General features: G+C 38.8%; 1 protein-coding gene across 1 annotated transcript in view; it reads right to left on the bottom strand.

Annotated features, from left to right (window-relative positions):
• The window catches only part of LOC107711252 (bromodomain-containing protein 4-like), a 48,831-nt gene extending 43,445 nt beyond the window's left edge, over window positions 1–5,386 (bottom strand). Inside the window, exon 1 of the mRNA XM_016516207.1 lies at window positions 5,257–5,386. The gene's annotated coding sequence lies outside the window, so the exon portion shown is untranslated. The remainder of the gene's footprint in view (window positions 1–5,256) is intronic.
• Between the last annotated feature and the right edge of the window lie 264 nt (window positions 5,387–5,650).

Below are 5,650 nucleotides of genomic sequence, written 5' to 3'. Positions count from 1 at the left end.
TAGGCTAGTCGTGATTATTTGAGAAGGCTAAATTGATCAAACATAGGCTAAGATCAACTCACTGTCTGCCGCTGGCCGCTTGGTCGTTACTTAAAAAAAAAAAAAATAATTTAACGAACAAAAAAAAAGTTTTTCTAAATTAACTTTTGAAAGAAATAAAAATGGTACATTTATCGTGATAATTATCGATATCGACTGATATGAAAAAAAAAAAAAATAGAGAATTTGTCCATATCGCCCAGCCCTAATTCCAGGTTAACCTCTATTCAGGCCTGACCATCTGCACTCACTTTTACTGCCCCATCACAGGACTCCACCGCTACTTTAAGTGTGTGTACGTGAGATCGGTGTTTTCTGTGTCTTCAGGCTGTGTATATTAGGCTTGCCGCGATAGACGGTGTTGACGGTGATACCGGTATTACCGGTGTTGTCACACGCCGATTAACCGGTGGGAAAATTTCCTCATCGACACAACCCTAGTGTATATATGGCTGGGGGGAGGACGAGACATCCTCCAATTTCACATTCTGTCAGGAAACCCTCTGCAGCAGCGCGCCAGAGCCTGGCCAAACCGCGGCAATCCCTCCACCCGGAGAGCACGTGCCTTCCCCAACATGGCCCGAGACAATACAGCAGCTGCCTGAGTGACAAAGCACAACTCTGAGAGGCTGGGACGACCCTCAACAGCATTTGGTGGCTCTGTGTGTGTGTGTTTGTGTGTGATCCTGCATTCAAACATAGATGGTTTTGGGGGAGAAAGAGGAGAAGCAGGGGGATGGGAGGAATGGATGAGGCAGCGGCGGCGGTGAGTGCCTTCAGATTCTGAGCCCATTAATCATCTGAACATTTGAGAAGCCCGAGCCAACAGGGACAAGTAATCTGCTCCGCGTGTGTGTGTGTGTGTGTGTGTTGGCCTGCATCAGGGAGGAGTACAAAGGCTAGAGCAGGTGAGAGTGAGCCCATGAAGAAAAGAGGGAAGTACAGGATAGACAAAAAACAGAACAATGAAAGGCTTTCATGTGACCCATTGAGTGAAATGAAGAGGACCCCCACACACACACACAAAAAGAGCTCTCCTCTCTCCCCATCTGCTCCTAACGTAAGTCTCCCGCGGCACACGGGACACAACCCCTCCCATCTGTCGTTTGGGGCGATGCGATGACACAGTAGCCATACGCTGGCACACAAGAGCGCCAACAGACACCTTGACCCCTCTCTGTCTCCTGTCACGCAGCCGACGTGAACACGCTCACAGCAGTAAACATGTCCTCTGGACAGGGTTCCTGCAGGATTTTTAAGCTCAAATTTAAGACTTTAAGATCTTTTTTTAAGACCTGCACAAATAAAATTAATACCATATGAGTGGGGTAGGGCAATGTCTATAGTACCATATTAAACTGTAAAATTACTGTAAAAAGCATAATTTACAGTACAGATACAAGTTTTCACAAAAAAGTTTTATAAAATGATAAACTTTCAAACAAAAAAATCGAGTAAGGAGCCATTGGCTCCTATAAGAAAAAATTTTAGGCGCCAAATCATTTTTTTTTAGGTGCCACAGAATAAACGCGTTTAATATTTATTTTATTATTACTTTTTAAGATTTCAATCATACTATCATGTGTTTATGTCTCATCTTTTCTTGAATTTATCAGCATTTTAATTTTTAATGCTCCTCTTTATAGTTATTTTTCTAGCTGACTGATGAACTTATGGACACCGAATGGTTATTCTGTAAAATAGCCTACCTTTTGATGTTAATTCATGTTCATTATGTACTATAGTAGTAAAGAGAAAGATTAAATGGGTTCACTTGCTTAAGCGATCACGCCTGCTGCATTAAAGAGCGCCAAAACCGTATTTATTGTTTGAATTTCGTTATGAATTTGGCATAATTTTAAAGCTGATACTTTGTTTATTAAAAAGTAACAAAGCTTTTTGTGATTAATGGACGGCAACTGTGCTTCAAATAATATGAAGTCCACGCATTAACAGAGCACAGCATAGACTAAGATCTTGATAAGAAGCCATATTATTAATGATTATAAACGAGAATTGTTAACGATATTGCCAATATCCACACAGCTGACAGCTGTACCTGTTGTAGTTTGTTCAAGTTGTGCATGAAATAGGCACTGCTTTTCTGCACTATCACTTCGCACGTCTCCGTCATTTCGATCTCTCTCGCGCTGCACAACAATGCTGCTGTGCGGCAGAGATGAGGACTGTTTGAACTATTTTTTCCACTAAAACTTTGATGCGCATCGTCTCAGTTTAATACGTGAACATAACAAAAGATGTGATCGCAAAACAATCAGGAAAAAAGGCATTACATGCCAATTTTTAAGTCATAACATGTAAATATATATACTCGTGGCGAGCGACCTCAGCAAGAACTTCACTCGCAAATTAATATTTTTGGTCGCAAATGCGACCATTTTAGTCACAGTCTGGAGCCCTGTGATATCTCGATAAATTTCTGGGATTTTATCGATAACGATAATTAGACGATATTTTGCTGAGAGTGTTATTGTGCTGATATCTTAAGGACTACCGTGGACAGCTGACTCCTGAATTTTTTTATATTCTTCATGTTCTGTGTGGTCAGTTCACAGCAGTGATAGAGTATGTTTTATGATGCACACATCCATAGCATGAGCGTATACTGTTATTAGGTTCACTTTGTGCATTAAACTAGAGATCATCAGCCAAAGACAACAGCAAGAGTGTCTGAGTGAAGCACGATTACTTTTGTACTGGTAACTGCACTGTTTTTATTTGCCATACATACATTAAAAGTAGACTTTAGTTAACAGAGGATACATAAACCAAACAGATTAAAACCTCCCAAAAGGATTTTAGCAAAGATGGAAACTGAAGAACTGCTGTGCATGAAACAAACACTGCAAACATACCACTGATCCGCATTGCACACTGAGAAACTGATTTTCAAATGATCTCTTCCACTGTCCTAAAGTAAAAGAGTCTGGCATGCACAAAGTTTGCAGTTTAAGACTCACATGCTGTAGCTTCTTAATTCATTGTTCAGTTTTTTCCACTACTGTTAGTCTACTACTGCTAAAATGAGTGAGATTTTTTTCACAACCATTTCGCACCCTTAAAACTAACTATCAGTAGAGATGCATCGATCCGATACTCAGTATCGGTATCGACTCCGATACTGGCATTTTCTGCCGGATCGGGTATCGGTCAGATGAGACCGATCCAAATCCGATATTGTGCGTATACTATTCTGTGTTATTGTTAAGCCCACGAAAAGCACAAAAACATTATAAAACACCAAGTTTTCGTGCTCTATATTTTAAGTGTTCTGAAGCCGTTCCATGGTTTAATGTGAAGTATAGATGAATATTTAAGTCAAGTTCACGTAAACTCTTCTCCCCGCTGCGTCTATCGGTCATCCTCCATTCCATAGATATGTATATACATATCTATGCTCTATTCAGCATTCAAACTGCGTGTCGCATTCGGTTACTACAGTCAAAAAGATGAAACTCTCTTCAAGAGCGCACAATAACTGAGATATAAAACTGAGGGGAACTCATATTAATGTTAAAAAACCTCATAAAGTGAAATGTTCATGCCATGGGACCTTTAAAGAAAAGGCTCAATAAAATATCGCACAGATATAATACACAATGCACCAATATCTCTTCCCTTTTTTATGCGGAGCTACGCGCTGTGACTCCGTGTTGCTTCAAGCGCATCATTTTGCGCACGGGATGTGCATAAGCACTTTGTGCCGCTCTGTATTGGAGCCATACCCTTTCCTATTATATTTTTGCGCAATGAAAGATTATTAAAAGCCATTGTGCACCCATGATTTTTCTAGAATAACTTTTGCTGTTGAATTATCCATTAACCTAGTTTATAATAGTATTTTTTGTCAGATTATGATTATATATTTTTTCATTTGTTATTTTTCATTACAATGAAGTTGTCTATATTTAGTAGATTGTGTTTAACACACAAAAGAGTGATGATCAGGTCAACACACAGAAGTATAGAAATTCTACATTGATTTATAAAAGAAAAAAATGCGCTGGTATCGGATCAGAATCAGCCAATACTCAGAATTTTTGGTATCGGATCGGTTCTGAAAAAATTGTATCGTTGCATCCCTACCTATCAGCACAGAGAGTTTTCTCCAAATCTGCTCACAAGCAGACCTGCAAATTTACTGTCAGTTAAAAAAAAAATAGTTCTTAACTTCTAAAAGAATCTCTTTGTCATTGTAAGAAAATCATTAGAAAAAATTCCACACTGAAATGCAAATCACAATCATTAAGATCAGACTGAAAAGATCAGGAACAGTGTTAAAAATAAACTTCTGCTACTCGTTTCTAAAGCTGGGATTCTTCAGAAGGATGCGCAGCGGGCCAGGAGCGTCACAAGGCCAGAAACCCCTGAAGGTTGGGGAAAAGTTTCCTCATTTTATATAGTTTGTTCTTCTGCACAAAAATCTATTGTTCTATATAAAATACAGTGGGAATGTCAGAATTACCTGGACTTTTAATAAAGACCAGAGTTAAAATAAATAAAGTAACCTCCCATACCAGTTTTTCTACAGTATTAGTAGTTCAAGCTAAATTCATGAGTTTTGTCATCGGGGTCAAGCTAGTGTCCTATTACATGCATTATTCCCACTTTCAGACTGTATTTCTTTGTGTTGGCCAGCTAGCATTGAAATCCAGACTATCAGCTGTAGACAAGCCATAACCATTTTCTGCCTTCACCACATGCTTTAGTCACAAATACGTAAACAATAGTTTAAGTGACAGTCACAATCAAATGAGATCTTTAGGCTTGATGTGATGACAACCAGTAATAATAATAAAAACAAAAACAAAAATACATTTAAGTAATTATTATTTTAATAAATACAGTTTTATTTTTCATTATTGCTTGTGCATTTTTACATTACAGCAATGTTAATAAATTAATTAATAAAAAGGAGCCTTCATTAGCATATTAGTTTTTCTTGTGGTAACGTGTGGTAACCCTGGAAAAAACACAATCAACACATTTTGAAGTACTGCCACTCAAAGTAAATATTGTTTGCTGTGAAACAATGTTCTGACTACAAGGAAGTGATCTGAGAGACACAAACCACTCCGCCACTTTTCATAAAGCTGTTAGCCTATTTGGCAGCCATTATTTAGACATTACGCTTTTATTACCCCTCAGGAATTATGACAGGTCTGAATGGAAGGTGCCGTCAGGTTATTGACTCACATTTTTGTCTGTCGTGTGAAGAGTCTCTTATCTGAGCGCACACATCTTCTCCAAGAGCACTCAGCAGAAGAGCTGCTTTCACGCCGTCCAGAGAGAAGTCACCAGCTCAGACACAGACTATGCCGATCACGCTACTGGGACAGACAGAGAGAGAGAGAGAGATGTGAGTGACTTGTTTGAAGTCTCCACTCATTTTAACAGCACACTCACACAGTACTGATACATGATTTAACTGACAGTAGCTTGATGTCTTGATGATTTCAATTACTCACTAGCCACAGCAGTGCTGCAAGATTTTAGATTACAGAAGGCATCTTTTGCTCTGATTGTATAAATGCAAGACTTCAGACTATGATGAATGCTGCTGTTAAACAGACCTACAATACCTGAAAAA

This window comes from Sinocyclocheilus rhinocerous, unplaced genomic scaffold, assembly GCF_001515625.1.
Source record: "Sinocyclocheilus rhinocerous isolate Xijiao unplaced genomic scaffold, SAMN03320098_v1.1 scaffold115, whole genome shotgun sequence".
In the NCBI taxonomy this organism is placed as follows: domain Eukaryota; kingdom Metazoa; phylum Chordata; class Actinopteri; order Cypriniformes; family Cyprinidae; genus Sinocyclocheilus; species Sinocyclocheilus rhinocerous.
The sequence above is the reverse complement of the archived record's forward strand: the minus strand, read 5'-3'. Positions and strand labels throughout refer to the sequence as shown.